Source organism: Dermacentor andersoni, unplaced genomic scaffold (genome assembly GCF_023375885.2).
Source record: "Dermacentor andersoni unplaced genomic scaffold, qqDerAnde1_hic_scaffold ctg00000039.1, whole genome shotgun sequence".
NCBI classification, from domain to species: Eukaryota; Metazoa; Arthropoda; class Arachnida; order Ixodida; family Ixodidae; genus Dermacentor; species Dermacentor andersoni.
The window spans coordinates 23,534,775-23,554,840 of NW_027314752.1; positions in this window are offsets into that span (position 1 = coordinate 23,534,775).

Here is a 20,066-nt window from a genome sequence, read left to right on the forward strand (position 1 = left end):
GCGCCGTGGTTTTAAAGCGCACCCGCCGTAGCGAAACGGAAGGCGATATAAGCGTGCGTGGCCATGATACGCACACGACAGTCTGCCTTAAAATATTTAGACTTGAGGGAAACCTTCACTAAGAAACAATAACACGGCATTCAGCAATCGAATGCGCCAAAAAAAAGTATGGTTTGCGAGACAAATGCTTGTAAGTATTGAACCTTTTAAAAGACGAGGGAAATATTCGCTCACCGAGAGGATAGCATCCGCACGAGACCACCGCCAGGCACCTTACTGAGACATGGACGGTTTTGTGGCCGGAAAAAAGCCTCCCTTCTCTGCCGGCCAGGCGCAGAAAACGTGCGTTCCGATCGCTCAAGTTTGCGCGGACATAGTATAACTCTAGCGTCTAGGAAAAGCTTAAACACCTGCGAGCGCGGCACGCATAGCGTGGCAAGCTAGCCAGAGTAACAATCTCAAGGACTGCTGCTTACGAGGGCGAGATACCTTCGTGTAATTATAATAACCCTAATAGGACTACTTTCTAAAAAGAAGAGCGGCCCAGGGGGCTGTACCACTAGTGCTATGATTTATAATTTTCTATATATCATCACGTAGTGGTGACGTTGAAGAACACAGTAGCACCACTGTGACCGACAAAACTAAATTTTATTGGGCGAACCTGTGCCCACAAAACAGGCTACATTTACAGCACAACGATAGCGGCGAACACTGACGGCGATCGTTGAAAATCTGATCAGCGAGTCAAGCGCGTCGGCTTTTATACAGCAGTCGTCGAATGTTCCAGTCTAATCGTTCGGACCCCCGCGCCTTCCACAAAGTTCTACACCATTCGCGTCACGCGATGAAATCAGATAATACAAGGGTCGGCGACAACAGACAGCGGATAGAAGCATCGATAACTTTCCAGAAACTTCGGGTACATGAAGGCGCGTCCCGCGCTGTGCGATAACATTTGTTCGGCGACGAAACGTGGTCGCCCGATAATGATAAGTACACTTCTGAGCTGTTGCCGCTTAATCACGGGGAGACATGGATTTATGTCGAAGTCTGGCTCGGGAACTACGGTCGTCGGGGTGGATGCGACGGAATCCGAGAGGACAAACGCATTGCTCGTTTCCAGAATATCCTCGATGTATGCGATCGTCGTGCCCTTGTTGGTGTGCTTGAACTCCTGGCTGAAGTTTGTCAGTAACACTTTCGTGTTTCCTCCGTGCAGTCGAGCGATCCCTCTTGCGACGCATATTTCACGGTCGTGCAGTAGACGTTGGTCGCCTTCGATGACGCCTTCTACGTCAGCGGGTATTTCGGCGCCGACCGAAATAACAATGCTGGAGCGAGCGGGATGCTTACTTGATCTTCGAGCACACTCAAGGCGTGGTGACTACGAAGGCTCTCCAGTGGTATCGCTTTATCTTCCGACAGCGTTATTGACTTCGACTTCAGATTGATGATTGCGCCGTGTTGATTCAGGAAGTCCATACCGAGAATGACGTCTCGTGAATACTGTTGGAGGATAACGAAGGTGGCAGGGCAAGTCAGGTCATGAATGGTTATTCTTGCCGTGCAGATTCCAGTCGGCATAATCAGGTGTCCTCCAGCGGTGCGAATTTGAGGGCCTTCCCATGCAGTCTTAACCTTCTTCAACTGGGCGGCGATGTGTCCACTCATGACGGAGTAATCAGCACCTGTGTCCACTAAGGCGGTAACTGCGTGGCCGTCGAGAAGCACGTCGAGGTCGGTGGTTCTCTGTCTGGCGTTGCAGTTAGTTCTTGGCGTCGGATCACGGCTGCGTCGTGTTGAACTGAAGCTGGAACGTCGCGTCGTCAAGTCGTCTTTCGTCGGTGTAGTCTTGGCTTGCTGACCTCGTCGGGACGGCGGCGTGTCGTCATTAGGTCGTGGAGATCGTTGCTTCGTCGACTTCGTCGGCGGCGGAGGATATTCGTCAGTTCGACGAACAGCAACGGCACATCCATCGGTTGCTGCTTTTAGTTTTCAGGATATGGGCTCGCAGAGCGGCCCCGAGCTGGACCAGTTTATGGTCGGCGCTGCGGTGACAGGTAGCGGCCTGGTGACGGCAAACAGGACGGTCGTCGAGAGTTCCACTGAGTGGCGGCTAGGTAATCGGCGATTTCACGTGGGAGCTCCCCAAGCTGCGGACGCGGCGCGTTGACGGCGAACCCTCTCATTCCCAAGTCGCGTTATGGGCATCGGCGGTACACATGGCCGGCTTCTCCGCAGTGATAGCAGAGCGGGCTGTGGTCGGGGGCTCGCCAAATGTCCGTCTTCCTCGCGTAGGTGCGCTGGGCGACGTATTGGCGCGCTGGCGGTGGCGGCGGCGGACGACGGAATTGCGGCGTTACAGGGCCCCGGCACGGTCGCGCAGGGGGGCCTTCACGGCGGGCGACCGCGGCGGCGTAGGTCATTGCTTCCGGCTGCGGTGATTCTGGTTCCACCTCAGGAACTCCAAGGGATCGGTGCACCTCTTCTTTCACGATGTCTGTGATCGAGGCCACTTGAGGCTGTGACGAAGGCAAGACCTTGCGCTGTTCTTTGCGCACAATGGCCCTGATGGTCTCGCGCAGATCTTCCGTGGCCAGTGATTGAATTCCTGAGTAGTGGGTAGAGCTTGTACGGTGGTTGAATTGCCGGTTCCGCATTTCGAGTGTCTTCTCGATGCTGGTTGCCTCGCGAAGGAACTCTTCTACGGTCTTCAGTGGGCTTCGTACCATTGCGCCGAAAAGTTCTTCCTTCACACCACGCATGAGAAGGCGGACTTTCTTCTCCTCGGGCATATACGGGTCGGCGTGGTGGAAGAGACGGTTCATTTCTTCCTTGAAGATGGCAACGTTCTCGATAGGTAGCTGCACTCGGGCGTCCAGCATGGCTTGGGCCCTTTCCTTGCGCACGACGCTCGTAAAGGTGCGCAGGAAGCCGCTACGGAAGAGGTCCCATGTCGTCAAGGTTGACTCCCGGTTCTCAAACCACGTTCTGGCGGCATCTTATAAGGCAAAGTATACATGCCGCAGCTTGTCGTCGGAGTCCCAGTTGTTAAAACTCGCGATTCGCTCGTAGGCCTCCAGCCAGGATTCTGGGTCTTCAGTCGATGCTCCATGGAAGGTCGGTGGGTCCCGAGGTTGTTGTAGGATAACGGGGGACGCTGGGGCAGCTATTGCGGTTGTTTTGACCACGATCTTCTTTGTCGACTCAGGTAGAAGTCCATGCTCTAGGGGCAGTCTTTGCAGCCTGCGGCTAGCAGGCTGGTCTTGGGTGATGTTGGTTTTGTCCTCGGGCTTCGGGCTTGGATCACGGCTTTGCGGGAGCGTTCGTTACATGAACGCACAAGCACCTCCACCAAATGTCACGTAGTGGTGAGGTTTAAGAACACAGTAGCACCACTGTGAACGACAAAACTAAATTTTATTGGGCGACCCTGTGCCCACAAAACAGGCTACACTTATAGCACAACAATAGCGGCGAACACAAAAATGCTTCATGTATAATCCTGCCTCCGATAAGGTCGAAGAAATCGAGCTATGTGGAAGGCCTGCTGCTACTACACCTAACCCCGGCACTTCAAGCTAGGTTAGCGCGAGGGGTGATGGGCACTTAAGCTGTTCTCGTGTAACTCCTTTTTACTAATGCAAGAAGCGTACTAAACAAATATAACTCCTTATCATCCGCAATAGACACACTTTCTGCTCATATCATTGCACTGACCGAGCCCTGGCTGCATGATAACGTTCAAGATGTGGAAATCTTCCAAGATGCATACCGTTTCTGTATTTATCGTTGTGACAGAGATGCGCGCCGTGGTGGCGGTGTGCTCGTCGCTGTCTCTGAAGATTTTTTATCATCGCGCATTGACGTCAACACCAACCTAGAAATCATCTGGCTGTCTTTAATAATTGACCATCAAAATATAGTCATTGGCATTTGTTACCGTCCTCCCACATACACTGATTCTTTTGTCCCGGAACTTCATGACAGTATTAATAATATTTTCTCACGTTTTCCTTTATCTCCCATCTTTTTATTCGGCGACTTTAACTTTCCTAACATAATGTGGAACACAGAACCAGCTGCTATGTCACCATTTTCCTCTCAAGCTCACGATTTTTTAGAACTATGCTCTACGTTTTCATTATTGCAGTTAACCACTCAAGCTACTAGAATCACACCTGTCTCAGCCAACAACCTTGATCTAATCCTTACAACTAGACCTGACCTTGTTTCTAGTATTTCTTATTTACCAGGCATAAGCGACCACTCGTTACTTTCCTTTTCCATTGATGCACACGTTCCAAAAAACAGCAACATACGCAAGACAGTTCGTGACTATGCTAGAGCTAATTTTGAGGCAATCAACAAAGAATTAGCAGATTTCACTAACACATTTCTGACAAACTTTGATGAACGTTCTATTCAACATAACTGGGACATGTTTTCAACAAACGTAAACAAATTAATTGAAAAATGGCTCACGGCGTACGACAGGGTAGGCGACCATAACAAGTGGGATGAAGCAGCCAAATTGAGCCATGTTCTGTTCTACCTCGCTGGAGTGGCCAGCCTGTGGTATAACAACCATCAAGCAGAGTTCCAGACATGGTCGGAATTTAAGACTTCCCTCGCCGATGTATTTGGTCGCCCTGCTGTTCGCAAGCTGCGTGCTGAGCAACGTTTGCGAGAACGAGCTCAACAGCCAGGCGAAACATTCACCAGTTATATCGAAGATGTCCTGGATCTATGCAGGAAAGTCGATTCGACCATGGCGGAGTCTGATCGAATCCGAAACATACTGAAGGGCATAGAAGACGACGCCTTTAACATGTTGCTGGCCAAAAGTCCACGCTCTGTGGCTGAAATTGTCACACTGTGCCAGAGCTATGCAGAACTCCGCAGGCAGCGGTCACTGACCCGTCGATCTCTACCGCGTGACGAACACCTCGCTGGTTTGGCTGCCATGTCCAACCAGGCAGCGTTGCTCGCAGAAATGAAGGCGTTCGTCCGCGAGGAACTTGCCCGGTAACTCCCGTTGATGGATTTTGCACAGCCGCAGTCGGCACACGCGCCTACGCCAAGTTTTGCGCCTCCGCTTCGCCGCGTCATAGCGCAAGAACTGCACGAGGTTTTGCCTGAGCACCACCAGCGTGTTCCTGCGGCTGCGCCTCACAGCTACGCCGAAGTCATGGCCAGGCCCCAACAGATCCCGACGGCTGTGCCACTCAGCTACGCGGAAGTCGTCACCCAGCCTCAACACCTCCCTCAACGGGGACCTCTCACGTACGCCGAAGTGCTCGCTATGCCCCGACAACAGCCTGCTATGCAATCACTTCACCAGGCGCCACGTCCAACGCGTCTTTCCACATGGATGGGACCTGCCGCAACGACTCGGTGGCGTACAGCGGACAATCGACCAATATGTTTTGCGTGCGGCTATGCAGGCCACGTCGCACGCTACTGTAGTCGCGTGCAGTCGCCTAGCGCTACACCTTATGGGCCAAGTTCTATGGCGGGTTCTCCGCGCCCTTATTACGACGACGAACCTCGGGCTGCGTCACCACCATTCTGCCGGTCCGCCAACATCCGCCGCTCGACTTCTCCACGCCGACGGTCCCCATCACCGATGCGGCCTCGTCCCGACGCTCGGGATGAGGAAAACTAATCGTCGCAGTCCATGAGGCAAGGGCTGCGACGCCGTCGAAACGCGGAAGTCCTCAACGCAGCCCGACCAATGTGATAGACGTGTTAGTTGACGGTGTGCGCACATATGCCGTCGTGGATACCGGAGCCGCTGTATCAGTTATGGACGCAAAGTTTTGTCGCTTCCTTCGAAAGGTTACGACGCCCATTGCTGGATTCGCCCTCCGCACAGCAGGCGCACAGCGTATTCACCCGATTGCGGCGTGCACCGCTCGTGTTCTCATCGAGGACGTTGTATACGCCGTCGAATTTATTGTGATTTCCTCGTGCTCCCACGAAGTTATCCTGGGGTGGGACTTTCTCGCCCGCCACGATGCCGTCATTCGTTGCACACGGGCCGAACTAAAACTGTCGCCGATCTCAGATATGACGCTTGCGGATAATGTTTCTTTTGCAAACAGACTACTCGTCAGGCACGACACCAACGTTCCTCCCAACTAGTCAGTGATTGTATGAATGCATTGCAGCAGCCTCTCTGACATCATCGCACTACTTTCTCCATCAGGCCGCTTTTACACTCGAAAATGTCTGCTGCTGCCTTTTGCGACTGTGAACGTCAAACAGGGCTCCACAGCTATTTTTGTCTGTAACCCCTTCTCATACCCTATGACGCTGCTTCAAGGAGAATGTCTTGGCCACGTGGAAGTGATCGACGCCGTACAAATTACGGATGTTCCCGAAGACACGTCCTGCGCCAGTTACAACACGCTCGGTTCTCTCTCGACGTCCGACCCTTTGCCCACAGGTGTGTTCGATTCATCTATTGCCGATGGCCTCGCCCCACCTCAGCGTTCGCAGCTTCTGCGCATCTTAGAAGAATTTCGTTCTTCTTTTGATGTCGAGCAACCTTCCTTGGGCCGGGCGTCTGCTGTCACGCACCATATTGACACTGGCCCCCAACCGCCATTGCGGCAACGACCATATCGCGTCTCTGCCACGGAACGTCGTGTGATTAATGAGCAAGTGGACGATATGCTTCGCCGCGAAGTGATCCGACCCTCGAACAGTCCATGGGCATCCCCTGTCGTCCTTGTTACGAAAAAATACGGCTCGGTACGGTTCTGTGTAGACTATCGCCGCCTGAACAAGATCACTCGCAAAGATGTATACCCGCTGCCGCGAATTGATGACGCCATCGATAGCCTACAAGGAGCAGAATTCTTTTCATCTCTAGATTTACGCTCCGGCTACTGGCAAGTACCCATGGCTGACGTCGATAGGCCGAAGACAGCCTTTGTCACACCTGACGGCTTATACGAATTTAACGTCATGCCGTTTGGACTTTGTAATGCGCCAGCAACTTTTGAACGCATGATGGACACAGTCCTCCGCGGTTTGAAGTGGCACACGTGCTTATGTTATCTCGACGACGTTGTTGTTTTTGCCTCTGACTTCACCACGCACCTTCAACGCCTACGGCGTGTTTTGACTTGCTTAGCGAACGCTGGCCTTCAACTGAACCTAAAGAAGTGCCGATTTGCAGCGCGGCAGCTCATGATACTAGGTTATGTCGTGTCGAAGGATGGAATCCTGCCCGATCCAGCCAAACTTCGTGCCGTAGCTGAATTTCCTAAACCGACGTCCGTCAAAGAACTGCGCCGTTTTGTAGGTTTGTGTTCCTACTTCAGGCGCTTCATTCGCAATTTCGCCGCCGTCCTATCACCCCTGACGAAGCTCCTTGGCAGCAACGGACCTCTCTATTCGTGGTCGTCCGAGTGCGACGAGGCGTTCACTAAGCTCCGTCGTTTGCTGACGTCTCCTCCCATTTTGCGCCACTACGATCCAACGGCACCTATTGAGGTACACACAGATGCCAGCGGTGTTGGCCTCGGCGCTGTCTTAGCACAGCGCAAAGAAGGGTTTCCTGAATATGTTGTGGCATATGCAAGCCGTATGATTACTAAAGCCGAGACCAATTACACCGTCACGGAAAAAGAATGCCTGGCGATCATCTGGGCGCTTACCAAGTTCCGGCCCTATTTGTATGGTCGCCAATTTGATGTCGTCACGGACCACCATGCACTATGCTGGCTGTCGTCATTGAAGGACCCCTCAGGCCGTCTCGCCCGCTGGGCGCTTCGCTTACAGGATTACGATATCCGCGTACTGTACCGCAACGGACGCCAGCATGCTGATGCTGACGCCCTCTCACGTTCTCCCTTGCCAGACGACAATGCCTGCTGCGCAATATCCCAGCTTGACGTTTCTTCCGTCGACATTGGGACCATCGCTTCTGAGCAGCGCAAGGACCCCTGGATTGCCTCCATCATAGACTGTCTTGCTGATCCGTCATCGCCGCAAACCACTCGTGCATTGCGCCATCAAGCTCGCCATTTCGTTATTCGAGACGACCTGCTTCACCGACGCAATTACACCTCTGACGGCCGCCAGTGGTTATTAGTTGTACCTCGAAGCCTGCGTTCTGAAATCTGCGCATCGTTCCACTCTGATCCACAGTGTGCGCACTCGGGACTTTTCAAAACCTACCAGCGCCTCCGACGACGCTACTACTGGCGAGGAATGTACAACTACATTCAAAAGTTCGTTCGTTCATGCCCCGACTACCAGCGCCGAAAATCTTCACCCCACCTCTCGCCAGCTGGCCTGCAGCCTCTACCCTGCCCTACCCGGCCGTTCGGGCGCGTTGGCATCGATTTGTATGGACCACTTCACCTGACGTCGGCTGGTAACCGCTGGGCCATAGTGGCTGTAGATCACCTGACACGATACGCTGAAACCGCCGCTCTCCCAGCAGCTACAGCGCGCGATGTCGCGTCATTCCTGCTTCGCCGCTTCATCCTACGGCATAGTCCTCCTCAAGAATTGCTCAGCGATCGCGGACGCGTCTTCCTGTCGGAAGCAGTTGAAGCGATTCTCAAAGAGTGCCACGTTGTTCATCGTACGACTACGGCGTACCATCCTCAAACGAATGGCCTCACCGAACGCTTCAACCGTACGCTCGGCGACATGCTTTCAATGTACGTTGCCTCCGACCACTCGAACTGGGACGCCATTCTGCCATTCGTCACCTACGCGTATAATACCGCTACGCAGAGCACCACTGGATTTTCACCCTATTTCTTGCTGTATGGTCGACACCCTTCGCACACCATCGACACCATTCTTCCGTACCGGCCGGATACATCCGAGTACGTCCCTATTTCTGACACGGTCCGACATGCAGAAGAGTGCCGCGACATCGCACGGGCCTTTACTTCCGATGATCAAGAGCGCCAGAGGAGCACTCGCAGTGACGCCACTGCCACGGTCACCTTCGATCCTGGAGCGCTCGTGTGGCTCTCAGTCCCTTCAACTGCCCCTGGCCTCTCATCAAAACTGGTCCCTAAGTATGAAGGCCCTTATCGTGTTGTCGAACGCGCTTCCCCTGTAAACTATGTCATCGAACCAGTTGAGCCATCTGAAGACATGCGCCGCCGTGGACGCGACATTGTCCATGTCTATCATATTGACCGCAAAAAAAAAAGACGGGGACAGAGGGAGAGAACAAGTAAACAGCACGGGCGGTTTTTGCGGTCAATATGATATGCAGTAAATACCAACTAGGCCAAAGCGAAGTTCTTCTGATTGTCCATGTCGACCGTTTAAAGCGTTACTACGACCCGCTCATCGTGACGAGCTGTTAGGTCGCCGGACGGCTGCCTTCTCGCTCCCGGGGGGTGATTGTAGCGAAGAGATTGTAGAAGAGACGCTAGTGGGTTCAGCGCTACTGGGTCTAAACGCTAGTGGGTCGAGCGCTCCTGCTCAGCAACGGCTCTCGTGCTTGGAAGCTCTGACTGCCCTGCCCGTCGACGTTGCGCTGCTCCCGAGCTCTGCCAAATAAACACCATTAGAATATATATATATATATATATATATATATATATATATATATATATATATATATATATATATATATATACATCTCATCTATAGGATCAAATGCGAGTGCTGTTGCTTTGTCTGTGCATGTAGTAGTTAAGAGAGCCAGTTTAAGGGAGGAGAAGAAGAAAGGAAACGAAAGTTTCTGAAGCGAAATTGCAGCGCTGTGGTTTTAAAACGCACCCGCGGCAGCGAAACGGAAGGCGATATAAGCTTTGTTTCTGCGTGTAGTAGTTAAGAGAGCCAGTTTAAGGGAGGAGAAGAAGAAAGGAAATAAAAGTTTCAGAAGCGAAATTGCAGCGCCGTGGTTTTAAAGCCCACCCGCGGTAGTGAAACGGAAACACACACGACAAACTGCCTTAAAATATTTAGACTTGAGGGAAAGCTTCCTTAACAAACGATAATACGGCAATCAGCACTCCAATATGATGAGAGAAATTATTGAGACGTGGAAAACTTTCTTGAACTCGTACCTTACCTTGTAGGGTCTGACATTTTTAAGCAGGTTTCCTGAAAGATACCTTGTATGTGTTCCTATGAAGACGTGTAAAACAGACGAAAAAAGTCGCAAACTCTGGATGACTATAGAATCGCTAAACCTTATGAAGAAACGAGATCAATTATATAATATATTCATAGGTACTAAATCTCAAGAAGCTCTGAAAGAACTCAAGACACACACAAACTGTGTAACCAAACACGTTCGTGCTGAAAGGAGACCATGGTATATTGCCCTTTTAACTCGACAGAAGGGTGTCAGGGAAAGGACTCAACGTTACAACTGGACTGCAACAGAAACACTAAATAAGATAACTCAGACGGAGTAGAGTACGAGGTGCTGAAGTAGCCAATGCTTTTATTAGTATTTCCTTTCACTTGGTGACGTTAGCAAAAACGCTGCTAATTTAGCTCTTTTGAATGACCAAAATGAAAATACAATGCGTTTAGAACAAGTCTCGTGAAAGTGAAGTTGTAACTACATTTGGCTATGCATAACAAAAAAAGCAACTGATGCCGGGGGCAATAAAACAGAGCATATAAAATATGTAAATAATGTAAGAGCTCCTTGCCTTATCCACATTTTTATTATATGCTTTTCATTGCAATTTTCCCACGTACCATCCAAACAGCAAAGGACACAGTTATATTTAAGAAAGGTGATTGGAACGATATATCAAATGATCATCCTATATCAGTTCTACCAGTTCTTTTCCAAAGGTCTGCAGAAAATAGTTCTAAGGCGCCTAACCACATTTATTCACCTTCACAACCTATATGTCCAGTGCAATTAGGGTTTCGAAAGAGCAAGTCGACAGGTCTGGCCGTTTTTTCTTCAAAAGAATTTATTCCGGAAAATTTTGAACACAAAAATATTGTGCTTGGACTTTTTTGGACTTTTCAAAAGTTTTTGGTATTGTAAAGCACAGCTCTCTCTTTAAACCTTGATCATTATGACATTAGGGGCTAGCACAAGAATTAATCGTATCTTGTTTACAACATAGATCTCAGTTCGTTGTATTTGGAGAACCATATTCTTACGTAACATTAGTAAACAGAGGTGTCCCGCAGGGTGGTATTGTGGCTCCGTTTCTCTTTATCCTATATGTAAATTAAATTGTACACCTTGATGAAACTCTCCACTATATAATCTATGTGTAAGGCACAAGTTTATTATTTTCAAATGATTCGTACTAAAATTTAGCTAATGAAACCAATAGTGCGTTGCCTGTGGTATTATCCACAACAATAGCCGTAAATGTGAGCAAATTGTTATATTGCAGAAAAGGGTCTTACACCCGATCTGTGAAGTTCCGCATCGTTCCCATACTGCAGGCCTCTTCAAAAACACAATATCATTCCTATTACATCAATGTACAATTACAAGCTCTGCCACCTTTATAAACTAGGAATATTAAAAATATTCATACATTAAACAACCTAGCCCGATTGCAGAAAAACATTACCACCTATAATGTACGTTGTTTGGAATCCTGCTACGTCACCTAATGCCAAACTACGGGAAAGAAATGCTAAAAGAATGCATTGCGGATGGTTCTAAATCACATTTTTCTTGTAACAAATAACGACATATCCACAATTTCATCGGTGCGATTGCATTCCATGATTGTATAATAATGTACTCTTTTTCTATTTTCCCCCTGCCCAGTTTTATTTTTGGTTGCGATTTCATTGAAGATGAGCCAACTTCTGCGTAAATATGCATCGTCTTCGCCGCACGCCACTATGTTGCTCTGTATGCTGGGAGGTCAGGACTCCTCAAGCTGTTTTCACAGCATTTTACCTGTCGTCCTCGGGACATTTCTTTGTTGTAGAATAAACTTCATCTGAAATTATTATCGTGAGAAAGGCGTGCTTTATGCACGTCGTTGCATTATTAGCTATCAGGACAAGGTTAGTGAAATAAGATAGAACTCTGCTAAACGTTCTCGACTTCACTGAATGGCAGACACTTAAGCTCAGTGAAGTAGTGCATTATTTATTGTCTTTTTCAGAAAGACAGAAAGTAGGTACAAAAAGTAGTTCACGCATAACATCATTTGACTACGAAAGTGTGCACTGGGTTGAAAACGCTGTATTTGCCCAATTCCTGATAATTTTGCTTGAATACTCATCACATTGTATACGCTAAATGGCGCCTAAACTCGACAACACATTCTGCACCTTTTCAGCACCGGCAAGCATTTTAAGCTCCTGACTCGATGCTTACCACCATCATTGAAAAGGGAGAGGTACAATCAGTGCATTTTACTGGTGATGACATATGGGGCAGAGACTTGGAGATTGACAAAAAAGCTTGAGAACAAGTCAAGGACCGCGCAAATAGCGATGGAACGAAGAGTGCTAGGCAAAATATTAAGACCCAGACAGAGAGCGGTTAGGAAGAGAGTGCAAATGGCTTTAGCCAATTTTCTAATTGGCATTAAGCGAAAAAATTCCAGCTGGACAGATCATGTAATGTACAGGTTAGATGACAGTAGGGCCATTATGGTTACAGGATGGGTACTAAGCGAAAGGAAGTGCAGTCGAGGACGGCAGAAGAGTAGGCGGGGCGTCTAAATTAGGAAATTTGTGGGCGCTAGTTGGAGTTGGTTGGAGCAAGAGAAAGGTAATGGAGATCGCACGGAGAAGCCTTCGTCCTGCAGTGGACATAAAATAGGCTAATAATGACGACGACGATGATGATGATGGTTATGATGATGATAATGATGGATCAGCCGCGGTGGATGTTTGCGCTCACTTGTGTTCTCAGTCCTCTCGGCTAATTTATCCTGCATATTTCTAGCAGGAAGCAACCTAATCTTGCAGAATTTATCGTCATGGTCAGCTATGGCAGATTCAAGTGCAGTTGCGCTTTGCAAATAACGAGAAAAAAGTACTTTAAGCTACTAAACAGCTAGCAAGAGGCGAGAGTGATGTATTGAGCCGTATTAAAAAAAAGACGTAAAAAGAATGTTTTTGTGAGTTGAGAAGAACACCCCATTTGAAAATGCAATGAGCTGACAAATAGGAACAAAGGACGCAACCCCAAACAATAGACACCCCGTCTTGTGTAAAAAAACTGCAATTTTACATTCTATGAAGTGTATTTTAGTGTTCCGTTCTTGAAATACAAGGTAACTTGCATGTGTCACTGTAGTAATGTGTTTTGGCCGTGTTTTAACATGTTTGCGTTTATTCTGCTGTACCTATATTTCGTCTTCTTTCACTGCCATGATTTATCAATTGGCACCATTGAATTGCTATTGGCTCTATAACCTATATTGTGCATTGTACTTCTGCGTATTCGCGATAGTGGAGGCGACGTTCCCGCAAAACCGGTACGTGCTTTCAAAACGAGCGTCTCAGTACACGTCAGGAACAAATGCATTTCGGGCACGTATTTGAACAGCTTATTCAAGGTAAGCTTTCGCCAGCATTATCGCAAGTAATGCTGTCTTAGACAGGCATTTAGATAATTGCATTGCAGGGGGAAATTTCCGTGATTGGTGCAGCTTTCTTTCTGTGCAATAGGCATGCCAATCGTAGTTTTGAATGATTTATCAATCATAAAAATATTTTCTCAGACATTCGTTCACTCAGACGATTGTTCTGCATTTAATAGAAAATAGTTTGACAGTGTGAATTCTCTATATGAAATTCTATGAAGATAAAAATCCGGCATTAGCGATCTAACCACGGCTCTCGGAGTGGTGATAAATATAGAAAGCAATGTACGAACCTATAGTATTTCTGAAAGCAACTATGTTTAGAAATCTATGCGGGATACGAATACTAATTCCAATACTAAAGACCCACTCCACCTCACTGCCACAGAATACATCTTCTACGCGTTCATATGCTAAAAAGTAATACTTTCTTATTGCGTCCTCTCAACGGCACCAATTATTGTACCATCCCTTGCACAAATTTGATAGAAAACCTATAGAAAGTATGTAGACATTTGTCCATGAAGCATAGAGACTGTCAATAGACATTTCTTCAAACTAGTCTATCGACAGTCTATAAACTTTATTCCATAAAAAATGTATGGTCCCGCCTATAAAAAGGCTGGGGCTACAGACTGTCTATAAAAGTCTATAGACAGTCTATTGACCTATTGTCGTGTAATTTTTATAGACTAGTTTATAAAATGTCTATAAGAAAATGTCTTTAGACTATCTTTAGACATTTGTCTATAGATATTACATAGACCAGCCTATAAAAAGTCTGGGTCTATACACTGTCTATAGAATGTCTATAGACAGTTTATTGACTTATGGTCATACACATTAATAGACTAGTCTATAAAATGTCTCGGTCTACCGACTGTCTATAGACTTTCTATAGGTTAATGAAAACATGTTTGCATACAAATATCTGCAGAATGTCTATAGACAAAAGTATAGGCCTATAGAGTTATACTTCATAGATAAATATATATGGACTATCTATGGAGAAATGTCTATATTTTGTCTATAGACATTTTAGACTAGTCTATAGACTTAGGGCCCTACTTTTTTATAGACTTGTCTATAAACATTTCTCAGTCTACAGACACTCTATATACCGTCTATTGACTAATAAAATTTCACATTTTTAGACAAATGTCTGCACAATATGTATAGACAAGAGTGTATAGGGTTACACAGTTCTACTTTTGTGGACTGACGTCTATGGAATGTCTATAGAGAAATGTCTAAATACAATCTGAAGACATTTCCTTTTGAATAATTTATATATCGCCGTGGGTTGCTCAGGGGCTATGGTGTTGGGCTGCTGAGCACGAAGTCGCGGGATCGAATCCCGGCCATGGCGGCCACATTTCAATGGAGGCAAAATGCGAAAATACCCGTGTACTTAGATTTAGGTGTACGTTAAAGAACCCTAGGTGGTAAAAATTTCCGGAGTCCTCCACTACAGCGTGCCTCACAATCATAAAGTGGTTTCGGAATGTAAAACCCCATAATTTATTTTAAATATTTTATAGACTTAAGTGTACACAAATAGAACTGTATGCAGCTTTTATATTTTGGTACACTGAAATCTATAAAATGTTTATTAGCAAATGTCTATAGACTATCTATAGACATTCTATAGACTTATAACTGCTGTATACAGTTTTATTTTCGTAGACTTAGGTCTATAAAATATTTAAAATCAAATACCTTCAGCCTATATTTAGACATTTGTCTTTAGACATTACAGAGAGTTCAGCCTCTAAAAGTAGAGCTATATATTCCTATACACTTTTCTTTATAGACATTCTGCAGACGTTTGTCTACAAACATGAATTTTCAATAATCTATATACAGTTTATAGAGTGTCTATTGATTTGCAGATAATTTATACGAGTCTACAAGAAGTGTAAGATTATAAGTCCATAGACTGTCTGGAGGCAATTCCTGCAGATAAGTCAATAACTAAACCATACACTTTACATTACACAATTTGTCGCTCATTGTCAATACAGGGTGTCCGAGCTAACATAAATTCAGTGAAGCAGTTCAATGAAGAATAACGTAAAAAAGACGGTGCAGTGAGATCCAAACTTAAGACTCATGGTGTTCAGCCGTCAGAGATGTAACCTGTGTACCTTTTTATAATAGTATCCCTTACACCATCTTCTCCTTAAATTTTGTATTTTCATTGCCCGGATTGCCTTAAATAGCCGGTATTGTCACTCTATATACTGGCTATATAAACCACACAGTTTGCCAAATACCTTTCGATAATATATAAGCACTCCCTGCAGGGGCTTTTAATAAGTTGTCTATTGGAAATGTCTATAAATATGTACTTCACCCAGCATGCATATAGGAACATACCCAGGGAACTGCATATAGAAAATCCCACATGCGGATGGAAACAGTCGAAAAACATCAAATGCATGTAGCCGTGAATGTTTAAGCAAGACTGCATGAGTATTTGTGCACGAGCACATTTAAGAAATACTACAGTTGCATCCAATCCATACGGTTGAACGAAATCTGCTAGCTATCTGCTATCCACAAGTTATTTTACATTACTGTTTACATATGGCGGCAAAAAAAAAGGTTGAATGTATATTATGCATGTTCACCTGTTTCTTCTCATCTGTACTTAAGCGTTAATGTCGGTAGCTTAACAATGCTCCTGAATCAGCTGCACTCTCATATGTTGCATTAGGAGGAAAAAAAATTGAAGCAATTCCACTAGCACTGAATCATGCAATGCAAGAAAAAACAAGTGCACCGGCATGGAATTGAGTATTTTTATTGTGCGATATATTCATTTTTTTTTAAAATGCAGGTCTTACGCTATGATCGAAAGAGAATATTTACAGATTTAAAGACTACTTCCCCATGGCAAGTAAGGCCGCCTGGCCAGCTTGACCTTTGTGTCATATGTTCCAAAGATTCTGCTAGGGTATGCTGCGAATAAGAAAATGCAACAATGTGAGGCAAAAACAATTGTGTATTCTTTGTATGTTCGTTGAACAGCTTCATATAGTGACTCAAACCATTTAAGTGAATACTCAATACGGTTTTAGTATGAGTAATGGCTGCTTGTGAATACAAATGAATACTATTATACAGTTTTTATTTTATGGCATGATGAACAATTAAACGGTCCCAACTGCTGCTGGTGCTACAGCAACAGTATTTTGCTTTTAAGGCAAGTTCATATGTGACACATCATTGCAATTATCGCAAATGATCTCTATATCAATTGCTGAAAACAAGGTTACCGAGTTAGACTGTCTGTGCATTTTTGGCAGGTAATAAAATATGCCCATGCAGCGCACATGCTCAGAAGAGTGACTGGAGTATTCTCAGCATCATGCCAAACATTCTAATTTTTTCCCTTATAAACATTTAGATGCTTTCTCATACGCTTGAATTATTGGGTCATTGGCCAGAACTTCAACAGACGGCAGATGCATTGATTGTATTAACATGGTCACTTAGTTTCTCATAAATAATGATGCCTCTTGGGCATCCTAACCCGTTTGCAAGTTATGTATCGCACATGATCACCGAAAATAGCATGCGAGTACTTTTTGTTACGGCACGACAGATATGCACCTGCTAGGGAACAAAACTTAAACTTTAGTTCAATGAGTGCAAGCACAGCAAATTATTTAAGGTGCTTTCAAACATGAGTAATTTTTATACTCTTTCGAGGTTCAGGACTTTCAATTAATGCAAAGAAATGAAGTAGGAAATGACACGTCAGTATGCTTGACTTTCATTGTTTTTTAAATAAATGGGACCAATTTGCCTTAAATTTTATGAGGTGAAACATTTTAAAAATGTATTTATTATAGATATTCTCTGGAAAATTTGTATGGCATACAACAAGACAGCACAGCTATGAGGACAATTCAAAATTCAATGGTATTTTTCTAAGCCTTCCATGGCTCTTTTCACGAAAATTACCTGGCAATATAAGACGCCCGTAGCTTAAGTGCAATTCAAAATTTTTTGGCTTAATGCTTGCCAAGTACTGCCATTTCATAATATTTAGATAAAACGAATAACATGTCAGTCACTTGACATGCAGTATTAGATTCAATCTAATTGTGTCCCTTGTTTACTAAAGCTGATAAGGGCTTGGGCAAGTTCGTAATTGATGGCCACACAAGCACGGCACGGAAGACAAGGTCACAGATACACACACGTAAAGCAAATGCACCAATGTGAGGGAAAACTATTGAATGTGTTTTTTTACGGTTCAATATTAGTTTTATGTATAATTTGCCCTCATCACTTATGTCTATAGTTAACTTGGTTTACCTCTGACTAAAGACTACATGGCAATATGAATCAGTAGCACTGTGAAGTTTCGTTATGCTGCAGTATGATGAGCAGGTAAACAACCGTAATGGTCACCAATGCGAGCAACGTTACGTTTCGTTTTAAGACAGGTTCATGTGACACATAGCGTACTTATCAAAATAAAACATATGCGAGAATGCCAAATGATTCCTATAATAATAATTGCTGAAACAGGGATACCTGGGTGGACCGTGCAAATTTTTCGCGTGTTAATGCAATTTGCCCATGTTGAACAAACCTGCTCATAATAGTGACTGCACGTTTGAAATATCTCGTTTCTGCTTAGAACAGTCTGCAATGTCTCTTTTCTCATACTTCGAGATGAATACCTTTGCCGCACTTTCAGTAGAATGAGCATGAATGGGGGCGTATTGATAAGGGTACATATTACCAAATACATGTTGCGATCGCTTATGTGTGTTAATAAGGGTAGTGCAAGTTCAATGTCTACTACATTATTTGAATAATCTCTGCGTTATCTACTAAGACAAGACAATCAAATGGAAAATCTGGCTCTTTTTTCTTTTGTACAGCACATGTAGTATACAGTCTGTTCAAGACGACGGCACTAAATGCAACAGTAATCAAAACCCCAACACTCATTAAACATGACAAGGCCTTCACACCATGCACGTTTGGCACGATGCAAATCTGCGCCAGGAGGTGCCTGGTGATTAACAGCTCGTAAACTGCATGGCGCCGAAGCATGGAAAGACGTTTAACGCTTTTCAAATACTGTCGTCAAACGCAATGCCTTAAGTTTTAAACGTGTAAAGGTGCTTCCCAGAGCGTCTAAATTATTGTTCTCTAATTTTTTCGGCTAGGTGGCAAAGCTGCGAATGATTGAGCGTATCGCAGGTTTCATCCTCCCGAAGTTTTTGTGGGAGCATATATTTAGATTGGGTGAATCTACATATTTCTTCAAGTCAAGTCTTTTCTTTTTGGTAAATTCCCAAAATTATTTATACTGGTTGCCAGGAACCTTAAAAATATTGCTACGTTTAATCTACACGAAAAGGGCAGTGCACACACTGCTGATGCAGGCCCCACAAACACGGCCTTTCATTCGAGCTCGCTAGCATTTATTCAACTATACGTCTCTGTTTGATAGTTCTTCATGGTAACACAATTTTGAGATGTATACGTAAAGCGCGTCACGAGAATTTCCCTACACATGCGGCACAGCATTCATCGCAGCTGGATCGAGCCCCACGAAATAAGATCTACAACACTGGCTGCTCTACACACACGCAATCCGCACAGTGGAAGCTCAGTATCAAGGTAAAACATGATCTACTTTCTTTTTTATGCACACAAATTATGACACTAAAATCAACAAGCGTGAGCGATCGCTTGTCGTAAAACATTCCATATAGTAGAAGCGAGAGAAAGAGCGCGTTATCAATTCAAAACAACACACGACACGTGCAGCTGGTTCGCGTTACCAAATGCGCTCATCTAACTATGAGTTATTGATGAAAAACATCTTTGCTAAAACTTACCATTTAGTGTAGTTGACGTGTGATGTCACAAAGAAGATGCGCATTCACAAACACCAAAGTTAGGCAGACACCGTACACGGCTACAAGCGTTTACGTGCCTGCCGCACTCGTTGCGAATTCAAATGGACGCGGACAGATGGCGCACCTCCATTGCGCATGGGGAGGAACTCCGGGCGCTGAGGGCGTGCGCAATTCGAGAAGTACGTGCGCCTTTCGTTTTTCATTTCTTTTATCTTTCTCTCTCTCTCGGTGCGCCATGCACGCGGTAGGGGTTGCTTTTCTTTTCCATTTTTCATTTTTATTCATGGATGAAGTAAATGCGCTGGTAAGTTGAATCGCAAACGCTGTGGGCTATCGTATGAAACTGGAACGCACACATTGATGAATGCGCTTTTTGTAAAAGCCGTTACAGGGCACTTCATGCGCTTGCATTCTCACCAGCGACGATGAGTAATACAGTGCGTTTCTAGCATATCTTCAAGCATACCACCAAATCGGACACCCGCACACATGTTAGTGGAAATGTTCTCTTCCGATGACAGGTCAAAGCAATCAGCACAGCAATGACGTACTCATATGCATGGAAGCGCAGGCGCACCGCCTGCCAAATGCTGGTTGGCTGAAAAACTTTGATGAGCTTATAGTGCAGGATATCAGT